Here is a 13178-nt window from a genome sequence, read left to right on the forward strand (position 1 = left end):
GCTGAAATGGAAAATACAGCTAGTCTCCAAGATGTGCCAGTGCTCGGGTGCTTGGTCCCTCCTGAAAGTGTGAATGTCGCCGGGTGGTTTTTCTCTGAATGTCTTTTGGCAGAACAGAGCCAGGTTGGCTGCTCCACCTATGTCAACGAGTGACTTCTAACTTTGCCAGGACTGAGAATCTGATCTACGGTGCTAGCTGGACGCCAGGTGGTCTTTGTGGGAATCTATGGGGCCGTGTGCTGCTGGCAAGAGAGCAGGCCCGGGACTTCCTCAGGCACCAACAGAAGCGTGCCGTTATGTTCCTGGAGTCATAAACGACACAGGGAGGCTCTCTCGAGAAAGAAGGCAACTAATGGCTTAAGTGACGGACGGCCTGTGACTTCAGATAGTTTGATCAGGGCTGCAGGTCTCGGGGCTCCATCTCCTCCATGGCGGCTTTTCCTCCACCGTGCCAAGCATCCCGTTCATCAGAGGCAGGTTCTGAGCCGTTTCCCTGGTAACAAAGCAACTTCACCCAAAGCCACGTCTCTCTAGGCTCATTATTCTCGTTCTTTATTTTTTTTCACAAGGACAAATGGTACCCTTCTTTTTTGTTTGCTTGTTTTTGCGGTGCTGGGATCAGATCCAAGGCGGTGCGTGCTGGGTGAGCACTCTACCTCTGAGCCACACCCCTAGCCAGGGCCCCCACCCGCCCCACTCAGAGCTGGAGGATTCTGTGAAGGCTCAGTTGGTCTTTCGCCTAACGATAGTGCTGGACAAGGGCAGAGGGCGCACGACCCGGGCCCTTCACCCTGCGTTCTTGTTGAGTTTTCACGACTCTGCTGAGGATGGTCCCGGCCACTTTAACTACAGACAGAACAGCCAAGTCTGAGGGCACGTGCAGGGCGCAGGCATCGGGAAGACCCCTGAGGCCTGGGGTGGTTCGGGGTAGGCCACAGGCCCATAGATCCCAGCACCAGACGAGGGCGAGCCCATGAGCCTCCAGAAGCTGGGCGAGCTCACCGCAGTCCCCACAGGCATGTCCCCGGGTCTTCGCCCGAGGCTGAGACCGTGGCCTCTGGTTCTCCGCAGCGCTGCTCCTGCCTGACCCGTGGCACTGCCTTGCTGGCTGCACTCAGGACGTCTGCTGGGTTCCAGCCCAGGTGAGCAGCAACGGAACACTAATGTCATCCCGCTTTCTTTGCGACTTTGAGATGGAGGTGTGGTCTTGAACGCCTTTTCATGACCCTCTCCTTTGGGTCCTACCTGCAAAGAAAGTGGCAAGGGACCCCCGGGGGCTCCTGGGTGGAGTGAAGCAGTGGGACAGGGCCGGCCTGGCTGCAGGAGATGGAGGTCAGCAGAATGCAGCCATTGCTGTGGCTTGACGCACCCAGGGGGGCCCACTCACCTCTCGGTGAGGTCAGAGGGCGGCACAGTGCCCAGCACACCCCTCAGAGTGGGGCCCGTAGACCCTGGAGACGCAGCAAGTCGTGGCCCTGAGGGTGCGGCCTCGGGACCAACGCTTTGGACCAGGGTGCAAGGTTCGGAGGCACAGCGGGCAGGGCGGGCCAGGCCTGTGTGGACCCCACTCCACCCGGCAGAGAGGGCAGTGGCCGCTGCGCCCTGGGCGAGGTTCTGGGAAGGCCCAAGTTGCCGAGGGCTCTCCTCAGACCCCTCCTACTGTCCTCTGGGGACTTCTGCTGGTGGAGGATGCAAATGATTGTTAAGTAAAAGTTTAAATTGGGCAACTCTGGGTTGTGGGGACCTTTTTTCCCGTAATTCTGGGAAGCAGGAGAGGGGGTCTCATACAGCCAGCATGTGGCCTTGGCAAGCAGAGTCCCCAGGACACCTCCCCAGACAGCAGGACCTGCAGACCACGAGTCTCCTCAGTGAGAACAGGGGGAACTCGCTTCTCCTTGTGCTGAAAGCCGGGCACAGGGGCCACTGCCCCTGCGTCCCCAGGATCGGAGCCCTCAGATGACTCGGGACTTGAAGCAACACAGCTTCCTGGATGTGCCGATTTGCCTGGCATCCCAGTTCTGTTTTCCTAAATCTGACCTGACCAAGTGTGGTCAGGACTTCCGAAGGCGAGATAGGCTCGCAGAGAGTTGGGTGTGGGCAGTGTGCTCGGATCGCCTCCGCCTGGCCCCTGGCCCGCGTCACCCTAGGCTGGAGCAGCGTGCTGCTCACCGTGTTGTTGAGATGAGTCTTTCTAGCACAGCCTGCGAGCGTCACTTGGAAAACACCTGTGATGGGTTCTGAAGTCATCCCCAGGGCAGGGGCGGGTGGGCCTTCACTCAGGTGAATGTAAAATTCTGCAGAACAGGAGGAGCTCTTGCCTCTGCTTTTCTGAATGCCACTGTGGTGTCTCGACATATTTTCTTAATTAGATTTCAACAGACCCTCGTTTTATTTGTTGTTCATTTCCTCTCTCCTTGTGGTGCTGGGAATGGAGCAGGGCCCGAGGATGCTAGGCAGGTGCTCTGCCGCCGAGCTCGGCCCCAGCCCTCTGGTCACGGATCCTCCTCAAGCGGAGGCCAGTGGCTTTCTGCTATTGTGTAATTCTTAATGCTTCTGTGGGTCCCTATCCTGTTCCAGGGGACTGGAACGGGGTTTGGGATGTCATTGCACCTGCATTTGACGGTAACTGAAGTTCAGGCAGTTTACCTGTTTGCATTAAAATAATGAAATCATCATGTGAAAATTGGTCCAGAAGAATTGAAACTGGGTTCTGCTCTCCCTTTGATTTTTCTATTCAGGACATCGTGATCTACTGTGGGAGTTTCTTATGTGTCAACTTGACCAGACCATGGGGTGCCCGGGCATTTGGTCAAATGTTTTTCTGGATGTTTCTATGAGGATGTTTTTGGAGGAGATTAACATAAAGTCAGTGGACTCTGAGGAGAACAGCTTGCCTTCCCAGCATGAAAGGGCCTCCTCCTGTCTGTTGGAGGCCTGAATAGAACCAAGCTGAGCCCCTAGCAGGAGAGAGCTCTCCAGTGGACCACTGAGGGACGTGAACCACGGGCTTGAGTTTCCTCGCCTCCACAGCGGCACAAGCAGGCCCTCAGGACAGTTCTCTCCACACGCGAGCATTCTGCTCCAGGGGTGGGCGGACGCAGACCTTGCCCAAGGCGCCACCCTCTGCGGTTTGTGTGTGCACCTGCCGCCCCAGCCCCTGGGCCTTTCCACGATGACTGCTTCGGGGCCTCCTTGCTGGGCAAAGCAGCTCTGGCACAAGCCTCCATGTGGGGCTTCTGGATGGTCCTAACTTTCGGGTAGAAGGGTGCACTCAGACACGGACGCTGCTCCCAGCCTGAGCAGCAGAGGTGGGAACCCAGGTGTGTGGTGATCAAGGAGCCTGGTGTCCAGCCTCTGCCGTCAGGCTCTCTCCAGGGACACTTGGCCGCCTGATGCTGCACCGACCTTTACAGGAGAGTTGTGGTGCTTCCTCCGGAAGTACTGAGTACGAGGCTGACCTGCTGCCTGTCACCCCGGACATTCAGGGTTGTTTTGTATAAGGCAGACGTTCTTTTGCATGCTCACAGGTGGCTCTGTGCATCGAGAAGTTGACCCCGCACACCCTGCACCCATCCCTAACCTCCTTCCGTTCCCACCAGTTGCTCAGTAATGCCCAGCCAGCCAGAGCACAGGTGGGGTCCTGCGTGGTGGAGGCTGCAGAGCCTGCGGCCTCCCTCCAGTGTGCCTGGGGACTCCCGCGTTCAGGGCCTCCACCTGTGCCCGCTCGCAGTTGAGCTCCCCCAGCGAGTCCCAGGGCAGGCTCCTGGTGGACTGCCAGGCGGCTTGGCCTGGGTGGCCAGCTTCTCCACTGCTTTCTCCTTGTAACTAAGGAGCAGTGTAAATGCCCCTCTGCTTCCCACGTGTTCGTTTGGTGTACGTCAATGTGGAGCCGGGCTTCCTGGTTCATTCCAGGAGTGAGGTCTACTCCTTCACCGTGGCTCAAGGGCACCGGGGGTCAGTGCGAGGCCCCCAGCTGGCACCCGTGCCACACCTCTGTTCCAGCACAGTCCAACCTCACACCCCGCTTTCCTAGGAGAGAAGGCCCATTCTGCACACCCGTGGCTGACTGCACCCAGGTCTCCACTGGCTCACGCTGGCAGACCCTGAGTCTGACTGGTACTTCCAGTTCTGACCTAGAAGCAGGGACGCTCTGGTTTCTCACCGTCCCTGTTCATGCTTTTCTTTAACGCTGTTCCCTCGGCCTCGGCACCTTTGCTCATCTCACCAACCAGGCTGCTCTTGCCTGCTGCCGTCCCCACGTGGGTGAGTCCCCTGCGTGGGCTCCTACCCTTCGCTTCCTTCATCCTCCACCCCTGCCGGTGGCTGGCACACCAGGAGAGAGGGAGGCAGGGAGGGTGGCACAGCCTTGAGTGTCAGATGCTTTCCTCTTCAGTCTTCTACGCCCATTTGCACACGGCCTTACTTACCACAGTTCTTACAGAAGATGTGAGATGCAAGCAGGGAGACCAAAGAGAGCAAGACACCTGCCTGGCTTTAGGAAAGGTGTCCTGGGAGCCAACGCCCAGGCAACCGCATCCCAGCTGCCTGAGCAATGGCCCTGTGGGGGGCTTGCCAGGTGCGGGCAGAGGACCCCTGGGCATTCCCCCTGCCCCTCCGGCAGGAAGACATCCGCTGATCCTTGGCCGAGGAGGCAACAGGTCCCACCATGGGTAGCATCAGTTCTGGGATGTGAGGCATCTTTTCTGGGGGCTGAACTGTCCCCTCTGCTGCGGAGCCAGAGTGGCCTTCCTATGTCGGCAATGCTGAATGACACCTTTTACAAGTAGCTTGTCCCATCTCCCATGTTTGGTGCTGACAGCACATCCTGGCTCCCTGGAAGCCTCCACCCCAGGGAAGATGGACACAGCTCTGCAGGTAGCCCAGAGGGCAGGGAGGGAGCATGCGTGGGGAGGCTGAGCAAGCGGGCCATGTCCTCCTTAAGAGCTGACCGGAGGGAAGTGTCCTTGAGCTACAGAGAGAAACCACGCTGCTGCACCTGCCTGGTACTGCAAGAGCCGGAGCAGCAGAGCGAAGCTGCAGCCGTGTCGGCCAGGCCCTGGATCCCGGCCTCCGAACGTGTGGCGCACCCTGGCCCCCGAGACGGTTCCCTCTCAGAGTCCATATGCAGACGTGAGAGGGAGGCCGTCTGTGCTTCAAGCTCCTTCCTCCTCCGCCTTGCAGGGCATCTCCGCGTGCACGGTGAAGGCCGGTAGTTCTGCGGTGTGTGCGCCATCTCCCATTGGTCTCACTCACGAGATGTCAGTGGGGGGCGCTCTGACTCCTTGGGTGTCACTGACAGGGCTGCGCACGTGCCCGAGGGCCTGCAGCCCAGCCAGGCAGCCCTCCGGCTCAGGCTCGACCCTGCCACCCGCTCTGTGAGTGGCTGGGTGGGCCAGGCTGACCAGAGCAACCACAGCACTGCCGCGCCCCATCCCTAGGACCCTCTGAGCCTCGGCTCAGGAAGCCAGTCTTCACTGGCCAGTGCCAAGAGCAGGGCTCTGGCAGAGGTGCGTCCAGAGCAGCGGGGGGAGGCGACAGGCACCTCCAGGGCCGTTTCCTTCCCGAGTCAGCAGCCAGAGGCGGCCTGTGTCCTGAGGGCTCAGAGAGCTCACGGGGCACCTGTGGACGGTGGTCTCGCCAGGGCAGGGTTAGGGTTAGGGTCAGGGTTAGGGTCAGGGTCAGGGTCAGGGTTAGGGTTAGGGTTAGGGTTAGGGTTAGGGTTAGGGTTAGGGTTAGGGTTAGGGTTAGGGTTAGGGTTAGGGTTAGGGTCAGGGTCAGGGTCAGGGTCAGGGTCAGGGTCAGGGTCAGGGTTAGGGTGATTTCACATTACTAAGTCTTTTTGCATGAATCCTATAATTTCGTGGTTGGTGTGTTTCCAGGCTTCCTCAAGTGCCCACTGCAAGGGAAGGAAAGACGGACCTGGTGGCCATGAGCTGGCCCTGGGGATGCTGTGGGGTGGGAGGGCGGGCTGGGCCTCAGGTGGGTGGCAGTGAGCAAGGACACGAACAGGGCGTGAGTGGGCACCTGCCGGGCACCTGGAGCCCAGGGCGGCAGTGGGTTTGGGAGTAAGAGTGGTAAGCCGGGTAGCCCAGGGGAAAGAGCCCCAGTGACAGGTGGCAAGCTAGCCAGAGTCTGCAGGCAGCAGCACCAGGCAGGCTGAGACCTGCGATGGCTTGGGGGACGGGCGCTGAGTGCCGAGGGTCCAGGGGCTACAGAGGAGGGCGGCCAGGACGGCAGCCAAGGACTTGGGCCTGGATGTGTGGGAGGCACAGGCAGGGCAGGTACGGGCACGGACACTGCTCAGAACCCACTCCTGCACCAGCTGAGTGGGAGGAGAGTGGCGGCCAGGCGGCTCTGGGAAGGCCAGGAAGGCCGGGGGGACGGGCACCGCGGGCGGAAGACACTCTGGGACTCCTAGTGGGATTTCCTCCTAGAGGAAAATCATCTCACGGTCCCACGGGCCCTGAGGAAGCGAGCCCAGGACCCGGAGGGGAGACGTGCGCCCGTCCACACGGAGCTCCGCCTGTCCCGCACGCCTGTGGGCGGCTCCTGCGCGCTGCCGTTCCCAGCTGCTCCGTGGCTGCTCCCGGCAGTGCTCACACCTCCGTCCAGCCTCTGGCCCTCGGTCCGCGCCCCCGGTTCTCCCCTTCATTCAACAAGTGCTCACAGCCTCTCAAGGAGGACCAGCGGCCTGGGGCTGAGCAGCCCATGGTGTGGGACACACGGACGGACACCTGCGTGGAGGGAGACGTGCCCCCAGTCCAGGTCTGGAGCCGAGTCTCCTGTCCTGAGCGACAGCTCTGGGGAGAAGAGGGCTTCGTCCGTGGTCAGGTGGAGAAGGGGGAGCTCTGCCCCCGAGCAGCCTCCCAGCTCCAGGGCGAGGGCTGCAGAGTCAGGGCGTGTCCCTTCTGGGGGCAGGCCAGGCCCTCCAGGAGCTCAGCGCCCCCTCTTTCACTCCTGTCTTGGGCTGGTGAGTCTGGTCACGGTGGCCGGCAGGTGTCTTTGGCCTCAGCGGGAAGAAGACACCAGCACGTCCAGGTCAGGCCATCCTGTGCTGTGGCCCCAGACACAACGGTTCTCAAATGCTCAGTGGCTCTGCAGGGACTCTGGCCCCAGGTCAGGGCAGCGCAGGAGACAGACAGTGTGAAGACGGCCAGTCTCTTCGTCCTGCTCCAGTCCCCCGCGGGACGCCTGCAGGTCCACGTGAAGGGTCAGCGTCTTCAGCCAATGCGGCTGCAGGTCCCCGAAGAGTGGCCTGGGCCACGTATCACCACAACCCACACGTCAGAGGTGTGGTCTACAGCAAAGCCAGCGGAGCTAACGCTGCGTTGCCCACGGTGTGACCTCAGAGTTAGTGGCTTCGGGTCAACTCGACAAGTGATGTGGGGACACTGCCCTGGGCACAGGCGGCTGGCAGAGCACGTGGGCAGGTCTGCGGCTGGTTCCTCCCGTGTGTTCTCTTCCGTTCTGGAGCAGACAGTCCACCCTGCGGCTGCCTCTGTGGCTTTCAGGACAGTGTTTGGACGTCTCCACACAGCACCCCACCCACCTGGCTCCCCGGGCTCCCCTGCTGTGGGTTCCACGGGTGCCTGGTGGCAGGACATGGGGGCTGTGCCTGAGGCCGAGCCCCTCACCCTGCAAGGATACCCAGCAGTGCAGCGCTGTGCGGCGGCCCTGCCCCCTGTGGCCAGGCTGTGAAGCCCAGACCGTCCCCTCTGGCTTCTTCATCTCAGTGCTGGGCATGGTGGCCTGGGGGCTCAGCCCTGTGGCAGGGCCAGGCTGGCCCGGCTCAGCGGACACCAGCTGCACGCAGGGTCTTGCACAGCAGCCTCGCCTTCACCCTCGCACGTTCGCCTCGTGGGCCAGCTGCGTGGCTGGCGCTGAGCTGCAGCATCGGCAACCAGAAGGCCTGTGGACTTGGGCCGGCTTTCTTAGCGGGGGCAGTTGGAGGCTGCTTGATGGTTCTAACATTCAAGGACCAAGCAGCACACATTTTTCACCCGTAAATTACATCCCAGCTGACGCCGGTGCCTGGGACTTACCCGGCATCCTTTGCCCTGCACACTCCAACTGCTGAGCTGTTCTCAGCCGCTGCCACTGCGTGAGTCTGCAGAGAGCTGCCAGACGGGCTCTGGCTGGTGCTTGTTGCCTGCCTCGCAGGCTCCTGCTGTCTTCCTGGCTTCCTTCTGTGCCTGGAGGCTGGCCAGCCCCTGCTGTTGGCTCTTCAGAGCAGAAGACTCCCGCCTGACTCCAAGGGGATCTGCAGCAGGATCCAAAGTGTCCCCTGCATGCAAGCCAGGCTCCCTGGTGGCTTGACCCTGGCAGCCGACGTGGGAGACAGGCTGAAGAGGAATCTGCTGAGCAGGAATCAGCCTCCTGGGCCTGCACCAGGGCTCCAGACCTGCTGACGAGGCCTTGGCGGTCCACTGCTCTGCCCGCTTCCCCTTCGGACAGTCCCGTCTACATCCGATACCGTCACAGCCGCAGTGAGAGGGGCGCACTCTCTGGGGTGTCTTCTCAGAGAACACTACCCTTCTGCACGACCCTCCTGATCTTCTCCCAGAGGCCCCGCCTCCTCGCAGGAGGGGGTCCAAGGGCTGCCCACACCTCGGGGTGCCACTCTGGCCAGCGGCCTGGGGCCTGGCGGCGAATGTGGAAGGTTTTATGAACTGCAAAGTCTGACGTGCAGCTCGAACGTGCAGCCAGGCCAGAGAGGCCAGGAGCCCTCAGTCAGCTCTGCTCAGCGTTTATCAGGACCCGCTGCTCTGGGCCCTGGAGACAGAAGGAAGGTCATGGTCTCCTGCCTGGAGCAGATCCGGCATGCCTCTTCCCACTGCTTCCGGGCTCCTCTGTGGACTTCCCTTTGTCAGACGCCCTTCCCCATGGCTGAGCTTTCCCCACCAAGACACTGCAGGACTGTCTAGGCGGAGGCCTGCCAGCGCAGCGGCCTGCGTGGCCAGAACCCAAGCGGGACCATGAGCGGGAGCACAGGGCTTCTCTGTCTCGACTCCTGGCTGTTCCGACCTGGCTGCACACAGTTCTGTCAGCCTCCTCCTGCAGGCCGCAGGAGATCAGCCGTCGCCACTGACGTTGGCGTTTTAAACATGATTTTCACTACAATGGAACAGTTGGCTATGGAAGAATGCTTGGGAAACACAAGTAGGTCTGAGGAAGGAGCAAGATTCAGCCGTGACCCGCGGTGCACAGGACTTCTCCCCTGGCCCCCGCCCCGGCCTCCATCTCTACTGCACATTTGCACCTTAAAATTACCTGGGGAGCTTAAAAAATTCGCCCCTGCCTGGGCTCCACCCCAGACCAATCACATCAGATTGGTCTGTGTCTGCGTTGTGGATTATAATGTAAGTCCTCTGACTTCTATGGAGGAGACGGACCCTCAGAGAAAGGAAGCCCACCGGCCCAGGTCCCGTGAGGAAGCCATCCTAGAGCCAGGTGCGGAAGGCTGGGCTTTCTCCCCAAGCCCAGGCCTCCCACTGCTGGACCCGCCCACTCAGTTCCTGGCCTCCTCACGCTTGATCTTAGGGAGCCAGTGTCCTGTCCCTCCACTCTGGCTGGGCTCGGGCTCAGCTACACCTCAGCTACTGCTTTTCAGTCCTCTTGAGGTTCTTCCTCACAGCTGCCCGGCTGCGTGTGCTTTGGTCTCCTCAGAGACGGCGGATCTGCCTTTTCAGAACCAGGCTACGGTGAGCCTGGGGCTCTGAGCTGCTTGTCAGGCCTGTGTTGTCCCCTAAGCCACACTGCCTCCTGACTTCCCAGAATGTCCAGCTCAGACGAAGATGCTCTTTGGACAGATGGTTCATTAAACTATAGTAGAAAACATTAAAAGTGTTACAGACACAATGAATGTAGGGACAATGCTTAAATTTCATGCTCAGAAAGACTCCTGGATTCCAATATGGATAAAGGTAGAAGTTTCTGTTCCTAAGCAAAAAGGAGAGGGAAGATTTCATAAATACATTAATACTACAGAAGATGTTGACTCGTTCCTTTATTTCAAGAGTTATACTACGTGTATTATTTAAAAGTAATATTTAGGCAGATTGCTCACTGTCAGGCGCCTATCATCCACCATTTGCCTGCCTCTCGCCTGTCCATCGCCTGCCTTACACCTATCCATCACCCAACGCACGAGGTTCACCTCCCCATCGTCCGACAACAGTCAGCAAACTGATCGCCGACTGCCAGTGGAGCGCCAGCTGCCTGCTGTTTCCTGGAAGTTCACTGTTACAGTACCTGCAGGTTTGATTACATGTGGCTGCCGCCATTTTGAGACAACAGCCAGGACCCATAGGACCCCTGACCGGACTGACTGAGCCCCATCTCCAGGATCCCTCAGCCCGACCAATAACTCCCTGCCTCTGGGGGCCTCACATCGACTGACTGCTCCCTGCTGCCAGGACCCCCAGACCAACTGACTACATCCTATCACCAGGACCCCAGACCGACTGATTGCACCCAGCCTCCAGGATCCTGCAACCACACCAAACACACCCGACCTCCAGGACTCCTGCCTCACCAACTGCATCCCACCTCCAGGACCTCCAGCTGACCATGTCCACACCCTGAGCTGCAGCTTCCCAGTTGCCAACACATTTGGAAGCCAGAGCGGCCATCTTGGATAATCCTGGAAGCCATAGCTCTGATCTTTAGGTGGGGCAAATCCCATCCTGAGACACCTGCTGGAGACTGGAAGCTCATTGTCAGGTACCTCTCATGCATCAGGCTACTGAACTCAGGGAGGTTTCGTTACTATATGACTGTTATACTGTAGATTTTCTTTTTTCTCCTTATTGAAAAATTTTAAGTTTTTATTTCTTTACTTTTCATGCTCTCTTTTCCTTTTGTTTACCTGTTCCCTCAGAGTCTCTTTCTCCCTCTTTTGCATGCTAACATTCAATTTCTTTTGATTACACTCTCACCCTTTCTATTATCTAGAAGTTCTGTATATTCTTTTCTTATCCCATTAACAGCCACATTCTACATCCCTCTGCATCCTCTTTGTCCTTCATTTGAAACCGCAGACCTTATTGCAAATCTGTTTGTTTGACTGAAGATAATATTTGAACTCATTCTGTTTATTATGACAATTTTGTTATTGTCCTCATAGGGGCTATTTGGTCTAGGATTGCATAGTGTCTGAATTGGGCACTGCTAATATTGATCTCCCTTTAAAGAAAGGGATTTGGAAACCTATAGGGCCACTATAAGCCTATAGGGGGAAATCTGCAATACCCCAGATCTGCACTGCTAGAGGAGAAGATACATGAACAACATGAAAAAACAAGGGAAGAAAATGATCCAACCAAATCTAGATTCTATATTAATAGAACCCAATGACAGTATGTTAGAAGAAATGTCAGAAAAGGACTTCAGATTATACATGATTAAGATGATTCGTGAAGCAAAGGATGAGATAAGAGAGCAAATGCAGGCGATGAATGATAATACCAATAAGCTGAAAGTACAACTGCAGGAAGCAAAAGATCATTTCAACAAAGAGATAGAGATTCTCAAAAAAAAAAAAAATGGAAATCCTTGAAATGAAGGAAACAATAAACCAAATAAAAAACTCAATGGAAAGCATCACCAAAAGACTAGACCACTTGGAAGACAGAACCTCAGACAATGAAGACAAAATATTTAATCTTGAAAATAAAGTCACCCAAACAGGTAAGAAATCATGAACAGAATCTCCAAGAACTATGGGACATCATGAAAAGGACCAAATTTAAGAATTACTGGGATTGAGGAAGGTACAGAGATACAAACCAAAGGAATGAACAACCTATTCAATGAAATAATATCAGAAAATTTCCCAAACCTGAAGAATGAAATGGAAAATCAAATACAAGAGGTTTACAGAACACCAAATGCACAAAATCACAACAGATGAACACCAAGGCACATTACAATGAAAATGCCTAACATTCAAAATAAAGATAGGATTTTGAAGGCCGCGAGAGAGAAGCATCAGATTACATATAGGGGGAGACCAATACGGATAACAGCCGACTTCTCAACCCAGACTCTAAAAGCTAGAAGGGCCTGGAACAACATATTTGAAGCTCTGAAAGAACATGGTTGCCAACCAAGAATCCTATACCTAGCAAAACTAACCTTCAGATTTGAAGATGAAATAAAATCCTTCCATGATAAACAAAAGTTAAAAGAATTTACAAATAGAAAGCCTGTGCTACAGAATGTACTCAACAAAATATTCCATGAGGAGGAAATGAAAAACAACAAGGGGGTCAGCAAAGGGAGGAACTACCTTAGAGAAAAACCACTCAAAGGAGAAACTGAGCCAACTTAAAAACCAAAAATAAGCCAAATGACTAGGAATACAAATCATATCTCAATAATAACCCTGAACGTTAATGGCCTAAACTAATCAATCAAAAGACATAGACTGGCAGAATGGATTAAAAAGAAAGACCCAACAATATGCTGCCTGCAAGAGACTCATCTCATAGAAAAAGACATCCACAGACTAAAGGTGAAAGGTGAAAAAACCTACCATGCACATGGACTCAGTAAAAAAGCAGGGGTTTCCATCCTTATATCAGATAAAGTGGACTTCAAGCCAAAGTTAGTCAGAAGGAATAAAGAAGGACATTTCATACTGCTTAAGGGAACCATAAATCAGGAAGACATAATGATAGTAAATATTTATGCCCCAAACAATGGTGCATCCCTGTACATCAAACAAATCCTTCTCAATTTCAGGAATCACATAGACCACAACACAATAATTCTAGGTGACTTTAATGCACCGCTGTCACAACTAGATAGATCTTCCAAACAAAAACCAACCAAAGAAACCATAGAACTCAATAACACAATCAATAACCTAGACTTAATAGACATATATAGAATATTCCATCCATCAACGAGTAGATTCACTTTCTTCTCAGCAGCACATGGAACCTTCTCAAAAATAGACCATATGTTATGCCACAAAGCAGCCCTTAGGAAATGCAAAAAAATAGAGATACTGCCTTGTGTTCTATCAGATCATAATGACTGAGAGTAGAAATCAACGACAAAATAAAAAACAGAAATTACTCCAACACCTGGAGACTAAATAATATGCTATTGAATGAAACATGGAGAACAGAAAACATCAGGGAGGAGATAAAAAAAAAATTCTTAGAGGTCAA

Source organism: Sciurus carolinensis, chromosome 7, assembly GCF_902686445.1.
Source record: "Sciurus carolinensis chromosome 7, mSciCar1.2, whole genome shotgun sequence".
Lineage (NCBI taxonomy): Eukaryota > Metazoa > Chordata > Mammalia > Rodentia > Sciuridae > Sciurus > Sciurus carolinensis.